The sequence below is a fragment of the Tamandua tetradactyla genome, chromosome 5 (assembly GCF_023851605.1).
Source record: "Tamandua tetradactyla isolate mTamTet1 chromosome 5, mTamTet1.pri, whole genome shotgun sequence".
Lineage (NCBI taxonomy): Eukaryota > Metazoa > Chordata > Mammalia > Pilosa > Myrmecophagidae > Tamandua > Tamandua tetradactyla.
The window spans coordinates 154,225,978-154,241,134 of record NC_135331.1 but is presented as its reverse complement, the minus strand read 5'-3'; positions in this window follow the sequence as shown (position 1 = coordinate 154,241,134).

Below are 15,157 nucleotides of genomic sequence, written 5' to 3'. Positions count from 1 at the left end.
TCATCAAGATGATGCTTTCTTCTCAAAGACTGGCATTCTGGGGCTGACTACCTGCATTCCTGGTCTCCTCTGTCACATGGCAATGCAGAGAGTGGCCTCTTCTGGCCCCTTTGTTCTCCTCTGGGCTCCATTGAACGCCAGCTTCTGAAATTCTCTCTCACTGTCTGAATTTCAATCCATTTATAAAGGACTCCAGTAACAGGATTAAAACCCATCCTGAATGAAGTGGACCACAACTCAACTGAAATAACCTCATCAAAAGGTCCTATTTATAAGAATTCACACCCACAGGATAGGATTAAGTTTAAGAACATGATTTTCTGGGGTGCATACAGCTCCAAACTATCACAAGAATCAACCTATAAAGATGGGTTATAATACTATTAACTGCGTTACTGGAAAAAGTTGGGCATCATAGAAAAAATGTCTTTACTATGTTGGAAGTCTTGATTTTAATCAGGCCACATTGGCAACTACATAACTATGCATATACAAACCTACCATAAGTGGAAAATTGCAAATCAAATAAACAAAAGGGCATGGAAATGGATCTCATTCTCCCAGTGTTTGGTCAATGTAGACCTAAGATGTCTGTCTTTCACCTCTGATCCTATTTTCTTTCCTGACTCCACTGCTTTCTCTTAGCCAGTCACAACTCTGTCATGATATTTTAGTCTGTCATTCCAATAGCAGTTACAATTCTTTGGCTTCTATTTTCTGCAACAGAAGCTAATTTGAGATAACTTAAGCAAGAAGGTACTTTATTGTATTTCAGTGATCAGATAATAGAAGGATTGCAAAGGAAACCTGACTAGCCAAGCTTTAAGAAGGATCAGGAACCCAAAGAACATCACTCTATCCAAGATTCAAATTCCCAGGAGAATCTAGTAGGCCCAGTCTATGTTAGGGGCCCATTACTATGCTGAGATGGGAGATGGGATTGGAGATCAGGACCATGTGGCATGGGGAAGGAGCAGTTTCCAAAGGAAAAGTGAAATTCTCTTACCTAGAAAGGGGGGAAAGGAACTCAGTCTGTCACCTCCATCTTTTAAAGGAAGACTTCATTTAAGGACTTTATTATTTCCTTTAATGATGCATCTTCTGTACCATTACTGTTTTAAAACACATTTGAGGTGGAATCAGAATTATTTTAAAACAAATTAATGCAAGTTCTTTTGCTGGTTTGAAACTGCTATGCACCTAGAAAAGCCATGTTCTTCTAATTCATCCTTGTGGGTATAGACCTACTGTGGGCAGGACCTTTTGATTAGGTTGTTTCTATGGAAATGTGACCCCCCCCATTCAAGGTGGGTCTTAATCTACTTGCTGGAGAACTTTAAGGGAGAGACAGTTTTGGAGAGAGCTCCGAGCTGAGAGAAGCTAAGAGAGACAGAAATGCCCCAAGAGGAACAAGCAAGGACCCACAGGAGCCCAGAGACATTTTAGAAAGAAGGGCCAGCAGATGTCGCCATGTGACTTCCCATAGGACAGAGAAACCCTGGACATGATCTGTCTTTCTTGAGTGAGGGCATCCTCTTGTTGATGCCTTAATTTGGACATTTTCATGGCCTTAAAACTGTAAATTTGTAACCTAATAAATCCCTTTTGTAAAAGCCAATCCATTTCTGGTATATTGCATTCCAGCACTTAAGCAAACCAAAAGAGTTCTTTTCAAGGATAGAAATGATCTTAAAAAGAGATGAGTAATCCATTTAATGTAAAGATGACATCTCAGGGACCCTATTTAGGAAATTCTTTCTTGTGCTTAGGCCACTTATCATGGAATTTAAATTGAACACTTGGCGATACATCAAATTTTAGTTTCTAATCTTAGAACTATCTGTGTGGGATACATTTTTATAGGAACTTCATTACTATTTTACAGTAGTAAAATGTAGATTAATGTTCCTGATGCTTCTAAAATTCTAATTCTCCAGCGGTAATATACGAATTTAGGCATGCCATTAAGAAAAGAATGTTAACTTCATTCACTAAAAAATCCATTCATTCAAATTTAATTAACGTTTCATAGGTTACATCAGTATGAAGGTAAAAATAGTTCATAGAAACTGTCAAAAAAATGATAAAAAAAATATTTCTCCAGCCTCACCCCAATCTGTTTACAGAAACCAGCAGCCCCAGCTTTCCCCAACTTTCATTTCAAGTTGTATCTCAGAGGTGTTTTGCCAATTAGCTCTCTTAGCTCTCCCAAGACATCCTTGGGAGCATAAGAAACTGTTTTGCTGCAGACACTGTGAGAACTGCCTCCACTGATGCCTTGGATGTCAGCTCTTTTCCTTTTTACCCGACCTTTTGTCTTAAAATAGCCCTTGCTTCTAGACCAACAATTCTCAACTGAGGGAAATCTTGCCCCCAAGAGGCCTAATCGGTGGAGACATTATTTTCATGACTGGGGAAGAAAGGGGCTACTGGCAGCCATGAGGTAGGTCCAGGGATGCTGCCAACGATCCTGCAATTCACAGGATAGCCCCCCCCTACCCCACAACAATTAATTACATGACCACAAATGTCAGTAATGCTGAAGCTGTGAAACCCTGCTCTAGACACGACTCTCAGAGAACTGGCCTATGGAACAATCCAAGTAACAGAAATGCTTCTGGCCTCAAAATCACCAGTCCCCTGGTGTTTTTAAATTAAACAAGCTCTTCATCTATATCTTCCCTTAGGATGATGTTTTTTCCCCGAAGTCTTTTAAGTACTTCATAGGAACTTGGCAGTCTTCCTGACAAAATCCTTGACACAACTGAATACTAAAGAAGACCCAGATGAGGTTCCCACTGGGCTCCTCTATAGAGAATGTAATGCTCACTTGGGTCACTGAACAAGAAAAAGTCCCTCCTGTCAGGGCCATTTTCTATTCCCAGAACCTCTCCTTGCCCCATCCTTCTTCTGTGTAACAGACCCCACTACCCTGATCCCACGGGTGGGCATGCGACTCGGCACTGGCAGACAATAGGTCTTCCCCAGGATGTCTTCCCTTTCTAACTCAAGCAACTGTAAAGAGAATGTCCATTCTGCTCTGAAGGCTTTGAGAATAAAAAGTTGGAGGTTCCAAAAGGGAACCATCTTGAGAGAGTGAGGCTATCATGCTGAGAGAAGCAGAGGGGAAGGAAGAGAAAGAGAGCACAGGAAGTGGGAGAGAGAAAATGATGCCGTTTGGGTCATCCTAGAGTCATCCCTATACTTCCTACCATTTGATTTTGTGGGCAATAAATTACTCATTTTCTTCTTAAGCTAGATTAAATTTGGATTTTAGCAGATCCTACATAGAATACTGACTAAACCACCAGTCTTCAAAATCCTTACAATTTAATAAGGCAACACATGAGAAGTATTTATATAAAGTACACATGAGGGCTCCTGAGGTTCTCTATTTTTTTACTCTAGAAACTGCTCATGGGTATTTATTTCACAATCCGTTAGGTTTTATGCATTCTTCTGTATGTTAATTATAATTCATCAAACATTATTTTTAATGGAAAAACAGCTCCTTTGTGATGGGCACTAAAAAAAAGAACACGGGAGAATTTTTTTTTCTATGCTGTATGAAATGTCACATATCATTATTTTTCCATGTTAGTATTCCGTTATTGCAGCACCATTTGTTAAATTTTTGTTTGTTTGTTTTTTGCGTATTTGTTTGTTTTGTTTTGGGGGACGTGCATGGAAGAGGAATCAAACTTGGGTCTCCCGCATGGCAGGTGAGAATTCTACCACTGAACTACCCTTGCATTCCCAGAACACTATAGAAATTTAAAGGAAGGAAGAGAAAGAAATGGTATATGATCTGGGCCATAAATGATAGGTTTTATTTGAATAAGTAAATTTGAAATCGTGTGTGTGTGTGTGTGTGTGTGTGTTTGTGTGTGTGTATTCTCATTGTTAATACTCACAATTCTGAATATTAATGCAGCCCTTCATGCATAAATAGAGGCTAAGCAGCTCTCCTAATCCACCAAGAAATTAATTACAGGTTTGGGGCTGAAATTCCAGCGCTCAGCTTCTAAGCTCAGTGCCCTATTCCTCCATGGCATGGCTGCTTCTGAGTGCAAGAAGGAATCATAGGGGATGGTCCATGGAAACTCATTCCACTGAGCTCTCATCCCACGTCAAGCTTATCATCACTTGTCATATTTTACTGAACTTTTTCATTCAGATTCCAAAAAAAGACTAAGCCATCAGGCCAAGAATAAAATTATGCCACAACTTGTCATATTTTACTGAACTTTTTCATTCAGATTCCAATGTCTTCCATCAGGTTGTGAGTTCTTCGATAGTAGATCCATTGCCTTACCCACTTTTTTGGTCTTACCCTCTTTTGTACCTTTTACAATGTCCAGCTCAGAGATTAGAAAACAGTAGCCATTCAGTATATTCACTGGATGATGGATTAATATAAGTTAAAAGGCAAGGAATTGTAAAACAGCTTCATTTCCCTGAGATAGAATGATAAATTTCAGTAGAAAAAGATTGAGAAATATCTCCAGAAAAGTAGTTGGGACAAAATTATGGGAAGTTGTGGATGCCATCCAGGGTGTGTGTACTTTATTCAGGAAGCCTAGATGACATTCAGTTTTCTCTTGGGCAGTGTCTCTTCAGGAGCGATGACTTGCTGAAGTCATCAGAAAATGGGTTAGAGGAAGGGTTACTGCAATTGTCTGGGATTTAGTTTTGAGGTGCACAGCACACAATAGGCTCATGGAAATGGAAAGGAGAGGAACATTATTGAGGCAATTGCTAGTTGAATCACCTTTGAATTCATGCAGGGTGACCTGGCTGTGTACTTTGTGCCAGTTTGAAACTGTTGTACATCCCAGAAAAGTTATGTTCTTAAATACTCATTCAATATTGCTGGGTGGGATCTTCTTAATTAAGTTGTTTCCATGGAGATGTGACCCACCCAATTGTGCATGGAACCTGTTAATTAGGTGATTTTCATGGAGATGTAACCCACCCAGTCAAAGTGGGGTTGCTTACTGGAGTCCTTTAAGAGGGAACTGTTTTGGAAAAAAACTTCAATGCCAACAGAGCCAACACAAGATCCAGATGTTTGAAGATGCAGGAAGAAAACACCCTTGGGGAAGCTGTTTAAAAACTGAGAAGCCAAACAACTGGGAGATGCTAGCCATATGCCTTTCCAGCTGACAGAGGTGTTCCAGACCCATCAGCCTTTCTTGAGTCAAAGTATCCCTATCTCCGGATGCCTTAGTTTGGACATTTTTATAGCCTTAGAACTCTAAACTTGCAACTTAATAAATTCTCTTTTTAAAAACCATTCCATTTCTGGTATATTGCCTTCTAGCAGCTTTAACAAACCAAAACATAACTGCCAAATGGGCAATGGTGCAGGGAATTAGACATAACTTTTCTATTTGGGAAAATCAGGCTTCGAATGCCAATAAAACCAAATGCAACTACTAAATCCAAATGGCCAAAGGCAGAGTAACAGGGAAGTTTGCAGAGATAATGGTTGGAGCCCAGTGGTTAAGGAGTCAAAATTAAAGCAAGTACTTAACAAGTGCAGAAAGTCCTCAGTAGGGCTGAACTCTGAAACCCCTTTGTATTAGTTTCCCATTGCTGTTGTAACAAATCACCACAAATACAGTGGCTTTAACCAACACAAATATGTTAAATTACAGTTCTGTAGGTTAGAAATCTAACATAAGTCTTACTGGGCTGATATCAATATGTTGGCAGGACTGAATTCCTTTCTGGAAGCATGTTGGTGATTGATTCATGTCCCCTAGAAGACATGTTCAAGTCTTAACCCCAATTCCTGTGGGTGTGAACTCGTTCATTCATAGGATTTTCAGAGATCCAATTTAGATGAGTCTATCAGGGTGGACCATAATCCGCTATGGTTGGAATCTTTATAAGGTGAAGAAATCTAGACAGAAACAAATGACTGATGTGTAGAAGTAGAAGACAGAGAAGACATAAGGAGGCAGATGGCCATGTGACAGAGATTGAATTACGGATTGCTGGCAAGCCACCACCAGAATACTGCATACTTCAGAGGAAGCATGGATGGCCTGTGGTCATATTGATTTTTGAACTTCTAAAGTTCCAAACTGAGTTTCCAAACTGTGAGACAATAAATTCCTGTTATTTAAGCCAACCAGATGGTGGTATTTGTTATAGCAACCCTAGTACACTAAGACAAAGCTCCAGGGGAGAATTTGTTTCCTTGCCTCTATGCCAACCTTTAGAGGCCACCCACATTCCTTGGCTCATGGTCCCTTTCCTACATCTTCAAAGAGTGAGAGCAAGTCCCTCTCTTGCTGCTACCTCTCTGGTTCTCTCTCTTTTACATCTCTTTTCATCTTTTAGGAGCCTCTGTGATCACATTGGGCCCACTTGGATAATCCAGTATACTCTCCCTAACCTGGTTTGCCAGACTGCTATGACTGGATTATTACACAGTGGGTCAGCTTAAACAACACGAATGTATTGGCTCATTGTTTTGGAGACTAGAATTCCAAATTAAGGTGTGGGCAAGGCAAAGCTTTCTCACTAAAGTCCGTTGCATTTTGGCACTGGCTTGTCACACTCCTTGGATCTCTCTCTTTCTCCTTCTGTCTGCTCCTCTGGTCTCTGCTGAATTCTGGCTTCTGGGGGTATATAATTCATTTTACCACATTCTCTATTTTAAAGTCATCTCATTAACAACCTTAATTCCACCTGTAGACTTAGGTCCCCCTTGCCAAGTAAAGTAGCATATTCACAGCAGTCAGGGATTAGGACTTGGACATCTTTGGGGGTCATTATTCTGAATACCATACCCTTTCTCCATGAGAGACAATTTTGGGCCTGGCTTGCATGCTGAGAGCTCCAGATGCTGAGGCTGAAATTGTAAGTGATGCTACAATTAAGGGAAGCAGGCTGAGGGTCCACCAGACCTTGTGAGCTGCAATGAGATCTGAGCGCCTTCTACCTACCTTTGTCAAGATGCCAAGAAATATGAGCAAAGCTGTCTCTGACTCTCCAAAACAGCCCATTCACCAGGTGAATACCACCATGGGATCTCTGTTGATATTACAGGGAATACTAAAATCACTCAATTGAGCCATGTTCAAATTCATGATTCATAAAATTATGAGATAAAATGAAATAATGTTTGAGAAGCCACTAAGTGACTACATGTTGGAGTTCTTATGCAATAATAGTTAACTGGAATACTCTGGGTAATGAATACTCTGGAATAACTCTGGGGACTCCTAGAGTTAGATTCTATTGGGTTTTTGAGCATACCATTTCAGATGCTTCACAGCAGCTGTAATTTTCCTTTCCTTCACTCTGGATCAGGCACCAGCATGCTGGAGTCAAAGCCTGCTCCTTAAAGAAGGCCCCAAAGTTTGCAGTTAACGTTCCTGCCAAGAGGTCCAGACATTGTTATCAGTGTTGATGCTGCAGACTCAATCTCTCCTGGTTATCCTTCCGACACTATTTGATGCTGCCTCATTGTGCCAAAGCTCCATGCTGTGCCAGGTAGGCCGCTCCTCATCAATATGGCTCTGCCCCAAGGCTGTGCTGAATGATGAGATGCTACTGTTTCTGAAGTGGAAAAAATCCCTTTAATTTTTTCTAACTTTTGATGATGCTTGTTTTAAAAGTAGTGTTTACAAAGTCTCACTCAGATTTTCTGGGTCACCAACTTCGTAAAATTTGTTATTAGCCGCTCTATTTCCCCTGGGAATTAGGATACACATTCATCAGGGGAAGCCTGGAGATAATTCGAGTTACAGGACCAGGCCACTCTCAAAATCACATCTTTTTGCCAGTATTTTTCTCCAATCATGGAGAGCAAATTCTTATGTCCTAAAAATAAATGCTTATTAATTACAAGAAAGCTCACATAGCATCCCTGCCCACCCTGTCAGACTATGGTGTGTTGTAGCCAGTTTATCTCAGTTTACAGGGACTTTTTGTTTAAATTTTCAGCAATTTTGCAACCTCAGGTTAACAACAGGTAGTTAGCATGAAATCAACCAAGGCAGGAGCATTTATACCACAGAAATCAACAGATGCTACAATCAAGGATTTTGCTCTGGGAGAGCCAGAGTTAAACATTTGCCAGCATACCACTAGATATGAATGAATTTAAAAGTGAGTGCTTTGAAATTGCGTTTCAATGATTGTATCTAGTTACTGCAATTGGTCTGGGTCTCCCATAAAATTCCAGGACCAATAGATTTTAATTTTGTCTAATTAGCCTCTGTTCTCCAGTAAGATGTGCAGGGTTCAGTTTATTAGTTGCTAGGGTGTTACCAAGGCTGGTTTGAGTTATGATGTAAATGAACTGGGCAGGCATATCAGGTAGGGTATGCTTTCTCTGTATTTTCTCTTATACTTCCTGATAAATGCAGACAGTCCCATATTTGTTTTTGATGAGGGCTAAAGTTCTGTACAGAGCTATTCCAGGAGGTGGAGAATTAGCAGAAAGTACAGCAATGACACATTGAAATCATGTTTGTCTGTATACATTCAATCAACAATTTTTTCAACTTCTAACTAGGAATACAGGAATACCACAGGGAGAATCAGAATTATGGTCTCTGTTCTCACAGGAATCACAAGCAACCTCAGTGCAAGGTGAGCGTGGGGGATGGGAGAAGAGGTGGGAGTAAACAGTCCTGGTGCAGGTTGACTAGTTCCTGGAAGTACTTAAGAGGGTCAACTCACTGAGATTTCCCAGGTCAGGCAAGGATTCCTGGACAAAGTAACATGTAAACTGAGTCCAACAAATAATAATAACAATTGCTAATGTTAGTTGAGTACCTTCCATGCTTCAGGCATTGTCCTAAGCACTTACATACATTCTATATCATTTAGTTCTTCCAATACCCATGAGTAGATATTATCATTATTATTTCTATTTTACAGATGAGGAAACTGAAGCATAGCTAAATTAAGTAATTTGTCCAAGGTCTCACCATGACAGGCAGAACTGGGAAAATAGGTGTTAGCTATTTTAAGGGATAACAGAAGGAAGAGTGGTCCAGTAAGGAGAACAGCATTGGAAAGTGACAATGGGTTCCAGGGAAAAGGGAAGCTTATTTTGAATGAAGATGCAAGTGAGGGTGATAAAATATGAGGTTACAGAGATAAGCATGAACTGGAGGATGAAGGACCTAGCAAGCAGAGTTAATTTGTTCGATTGTTAATAGGATCATGAGCCGGTTTGTTTATTTCTAAAAGATCACTACAGCTTCAGCATGGTAGCAGAGGGAGGAAACCCAGCAAGAAGGATGTAATTCAGGAGAGAGATGAAAGTGGCCAAACATGGGTGATGTAGAAGGTAAAGGGGGAGTAAAAGTTGAGTATGGCACCCAGGTTTATTAGGCACCTGGAGAATGGTGATATCTTTCATTGAGCCAGTGAGCACAGGAAGAAGAATTTCATGCTGGTAAATGATGAGTTCAAATTCAGAATGTTACATCTAAAAGAGTTTAGGACAGTTGGGAAAGGTCTAGAAAGCAAGTGGCCCTATGGATCTGGTGCTCAGGAGAGCTAAAGTAACAGATTTGAGATAACCATATAGATGGAAACTAAAAGCCAGCAAAAGAATAAGCTTACCCAGGGAGAAGGTGTAGAGTGAGGTGAGCCGCAAGGAAATGAAGGCATTTGCGAAAGAGCATTTTCAAAAAGGAGGCCATGATCAATAGTGTCAAATGTTGCTGAGAGGAAGAAAGACAAGGACAGAAAAGTGTTTACTGGATTTGGCAACTTGGGGTTTTTTTGGAGCACTTGGTCAGAGTGGTTGAGATGGGGTGAGGAGTGAATAGGTGGCATGGAAGAGGAAATAGCAAGTGTAAACATCTCTTTTAAGAAATTTCACTTTGAACAGGGGAAGAGATAAAGATCCTGAGAATGTAGGGGAGACTGAGTTGAAGTTCCGTATTTATTTGTCTATAATTTGCAAGAGCCTTGATCATATTCAAGTGCTGGTGGGAAAGAGCCTGTGGAGTAAGAGTTTGAAAGTAGACAATGGATTGAGAATGATTATAAGCCAAGAGTGTTAAGACTGATCAGAACTTTGGGGAGAGGTTGAGAGCAGCTGAGATGGCTCTAGGTCTCTGAGAAAGTGGGAAGGGTCAGGCTGCAGAACATGAACAAAATGCATTTCTTTAAGAAATACACCAAGCTCTCCTCTTAGGGGTTGAATTATGTCCCCCAAAACATATGTTCAAGTTGTAATTCCCGGTCCTGTTAAGCGTGACACTTTTTGGAAATAGGGCCTTTGAAGATGTGACTAGTTAAGATGAAGCCAAATGGATCAGAGTGGGCAACATGAAGCAGAATGACCCAGCTGTCTCCTGGTTGAGGAGCTTGAACTGTGCAAGTAGCGAAGCTGGCCAGTCCTATCTCCTGCACGTGGCAAGACAGGGTTCCTCACCGGGTCTGCTTACAGTATGGCAGCTGGAAGTGCAAGGAAAAGAGTAAGGTCCAGGCCTGAATCCTGCCTTTAAGGCATAATACCCCACCTCCCAAAAATGTGGCCCAATGATTATCTATCAGATTCATTAGCCAAGCTTCCTGCTTTGTTGTGGGAGCTAAGAATGGAATAGGGAAAGGGGTTCACCTTCTTACCGTAGGTGGAGAACAGAATCAGACTTACCTTCTCTAATAAGGAATGAAGGAAATGGGACTGGATTTGAAAAAAGAAATAATTTAATTGAACATAAAGAAAAATTTCTTAGCTCTAAGGATGTCAAAACACTAGCTATACAATTTTAAAAAGATATTTAAAATATAGTTTTGTCTTGTTATATCATTCAGGTAGTTAACTATACATATTTTACAGTGCATATCATATAGAGTTAATAATATATAATGTATAAAATTAACTGTAATTTTAATAAGTTGTAGTATCTAAAATAACATCAGCAATTTATCCCAGACAGAACATACTATAGGGTCAAAGCTTGAGACTCTTCTAGTTTTATGTCTCTCTGATTTTGTCAACAAACTGTGCCAAATTGAACTGTTTCATGATAATCCAGATTAAGATCACATTTCTATTAATATTTAGGATTTACTTAAAAGGCTTAAGGGATTACATGTGGAAAGCAGCAAAGATTGAGTAAATCAGTAACTTCTGTTAAAATGCAACTGGTGTTAAAAAGAAAGAAAAAGTGTAAAATTGCCTGTTGTTATCAGCAACAAACACTTATCAAGCATGCACCGTTGCAAATCACCCTATAAAGGGCTGTGTACATATGGAGACAAGTAATAATGATACTGCCCCATAGGTCTTACAATACTGGAAAGCCAGAACAAATGTAAAAAACATAAACACAAGTTAGAGTTCATGGAAGTGTTGTAGACACCACTGCTTATTTAAAATACTGTTAACCTTTTATTTCATTCCCAAGGGAGCCAGTCTTTACTCTATCATATAAACACATACGTGAATATTTCTCTTTGAGTAAACTCTCTAACTTAGCCACGTAGAGAGGAAAAATTTGTCTATTTTTTGCATTATATTCTGTTGGAATTTTCCTTTTTCTCTCCCTCTAGAACCAAGGTTATAAATACAGGGAGGTCCTAGGTGGGACTTCTCTGGCACCCCCCACCCCCGGTTCTAAATGAGGGAGACTCTGGGGAAGGGGAGCACTGCGGGTAGTAGTGAGGTCTGTTTTGAATGGGGAAGCCAGGCATGGCTCATCACTCCCCAAGCGAGACGAGGTTGTTCTGGGTCTAGTGAATGTGCCATCTCAGAATTGAGGCACAGTAACCAGCAGCCTGGCTCACTTCCAAAACTGGCTGCATGTACCATATCCCTGAACTCCTGACACACACATCTAGTCCCCTTCTTGCCACTTCTCCTTTCTCACTCACCACACATGTGGAAAAGCACAAAGTGCAGTTCTCCTTTAAATCTTCCATTTCAGAACTAACATCATCTTAATAATTATGCAAGTCTAGCAGGACACCACTGTTGACATCCTGTTTCTAACTTATTATGTCTCCAAATCACAACCCCAGTCCGGCATATAAAATGCACAGTACGTTCACTCCCTTCTGAATATGCTGATGTTCTCGCAATAACTCTATCTATTCTCCTTTTTTTGGTTAGCTCTTAAATTCTAAACAGAAAACAATTACATGCAGTGGGAAGGAGCACTGGAAAGAAAATCAGTAAACCTAGGTTCTAGTCTGGAACCTGACTCTAATCACCTTGGGTAAGTCACCTTTCTCTCCCTGGTCTCTTTCTGTCCATCCAGTTTAAATGGAGCTATGAGATATGACTGCCTTAGCTAAAGAGGAACCCAATTCAAGGTAAGGAGGGTTGTAGTAAATTTACACTATTTAAAAATGTAGGATAAGCTAGTTACAAAGGGTAGCCCAGAATCAAACTCAAGACCAATCACACAGCGTTTATGAACCAAGTTATTGCATCTAAAAACTGGGTCACTAAAGCCAGAAAGAAGGTCCAAAAATAAGCCACACTTTCACACATTTGAAATTCCAGAGCAGAGTAGTTAATTTTAGGAAATGACAGGAGAGTTTTTCTCCACCTAGCATCTTTATCTTTGGGAAGCAGATTGTTCTCACTTCCATGTGGTTCTGGAAGGGATGCCTAATTATCCGCCCCTACAGAGCCATAGGTACATGACCCAAGCTAGGTCAATTAGTGTTCCTCTTGCCTGGGAATTTAGGGCAGAAAAAAAATCCAACAGCAGAGAAACATTGGACTTGTGTCACTGAATGGCAGCAGCTAAGTCTTCCTGCTGCTGAGATCTCTGGAACTGCCCTTGTGAAGCATTTCTTTTGCCGGTTCTCAGTACCCTTCAAACAATCTTCTTCTTCCCTTGCTCCTCCTTCTCCTCCTCCTTCTTCTCCTCCACTTTCTCCTCCTCCTTCTCCTGTTCTTTTTCCTTGTCCTTTTGGTGCTGCTGCTAAAGTGGTTATCAGTTTCTCTTGCTTTCAACAAAAGAACAAGGCATATCCTCAAACAATTAGAGCACAAATAGGCACAAGTAAAAGGCTTTGCTCATCAGGAATGGCAGAATTCAGCCAGGGAGAGCTGGCCAGGAGCCGCAGGAGGCATGTTAGGGCCACACAAGAACTTGGTGAATGGATGGGGGCAGGGCAGATGCCAAGAATGGGAGAGTTAAAAAGGTGGTATGGACAATAGACAGTTTTCTCACTGAGAAATTATCAACTGATTGTTCCAAATGCCTTCTAAGCTCTAACATTTTATGATTTAAAGTGATCAACTACATGGTCCAAATGATTAGTACCATGTTTAAGTGGGATGGGAGAATGATAAAGTTAATTGGCCTTTATTGTTTACAGGGTGATGCAGGAATCCATGAATTCTGATTCCCTATTATAAATGTAGAGGGGCATAAAAGTGTCGGAATCCTGGTATCAACATTCACATGACATTTTTCACACATTCCACAAACCAATCCCAACAAACCATTAGCTGATCCCAGTTCTGTCACTAAATGTGTGCATTCATCCTCAGATAACTTTAGATATGGCAATGTTTTGGTGCTCTCCTTTGTCTAAGAATATTCCTTGACATTAATGTCAGCTGTCAGCTTGTACTTTGTACTTTGGGTTGTCATGACACAAGGAACACTTTATTCATCTTGAAATTGTCCCCATTGGCCCTTGAATACTATCAAGGAGTACGTTTGCTCGGCTGCTCAGACACAGCTACACCAACGGTAGTTTCAAGTATCTCTGACCATGGCCTGTGATCCTTTTTAGGGACTTTATGACTTTATAGCTTAGCTGTTATAGAAGGGACAATACCAGTATACATTTGTATCATGTCAAACATGCTTCTGCCTCAGAGCCTTTGCCTTTTCTGGGCCTAGAATGTTCACCCCGCACCCCCCCCCCCCCCCCCCCCCAGATATCTACACGGCTCTTTCCCTTGCTTCAGTCACATAATAAAGTATAAATTCCACCTAATCCGTAAAGTTATCCCTGAACTACATATAAAATAGCAGCCGCTCCCACTTTTTATCTCCCTTAACTATGAAACACCTATTACATCTGTCAATTTATACATATAATTGCTTACTATTATGTGATTATTATTTTTACCTGGTTTAGTACAAGTTCCATGAGGGCAGAGATATTTGTCTCTTTGATTAGTACTGGATCCCCATTAGCTAGAACAGTACCTGGCAAACAGTAGACACTTAATATATAGTTGTTGAATGAATGAATTAGTTTAAATACAGAGGGCAGGATACCCTTTACCTCTCAAAGCTGTGGATTCTAAAGTCACACAACTAAGTTCAACCTCATATTGGTAGAATTCATTCTACAGAGAAATTTGAAAATGCAAAGCAAATCCCTTGCCCAAGATATTTCTCCTGTAGTCAGATAAGGTCTACTTACCTGTGAGCATCAAAAGGCTTATGAACAAGGTTAACAAGTAAACCTGTCAGAAATTTGACAGCCAATATAATAAAGCTCCTGCCCTGTCTACAGTTATTCCTGGGAGCTTAGAGAGGTGGTAAAAAGTTTGAAGATGAACTCAGGGTCCCAAGTTGCACACACCAGATTGTTGTGGGTCCTGCTTATTAAGGAGAATCGTCTCTCTCCTCATTTGTGTCTTTAGTGAACATTTCATATATCAGACTTTGCTTTCATAAGCAAGGCTTCTAGTTGCATGGGAAAGCATTAGCACAGTGGAGTGGCAATCTCTTGCACTGCAACAGGAGTCCGACATGGGGTCTTATTCAACCATACCTCAATTTGGCTGTTATCTTAGGCATGACAGTGAAGAACTCTTGTATTAGTTTCTTATGGATGCTGTAACAAATTACCACAAAAGCAGTGGCTCAAAACACATAGTTATTCTTTTACAGTTCTGGAGGTCAGAAGTCTGAAGTTAGTTTCATTGAATAGAAATCAAGGTGTCCAAAGAGCTATGCTCCTTCCTGAGGCTCTAGGGGAAAATGTTTCCTTGCCTTTTAAACTTCTAGAGCTGCATTCCTTGTGTCCTTGGCTCATGGTCCCTTCCTCCATTCCATACCACCAGAATAGCATCTTGCTTCCATGATCACATTGCCTTCATATGTATCAAACCTTACTCAGCCTCTCTCCTATAAGGACACTTATGATTGCATTTAGGACCCACCTGGATAATCAAGGATAATCTATC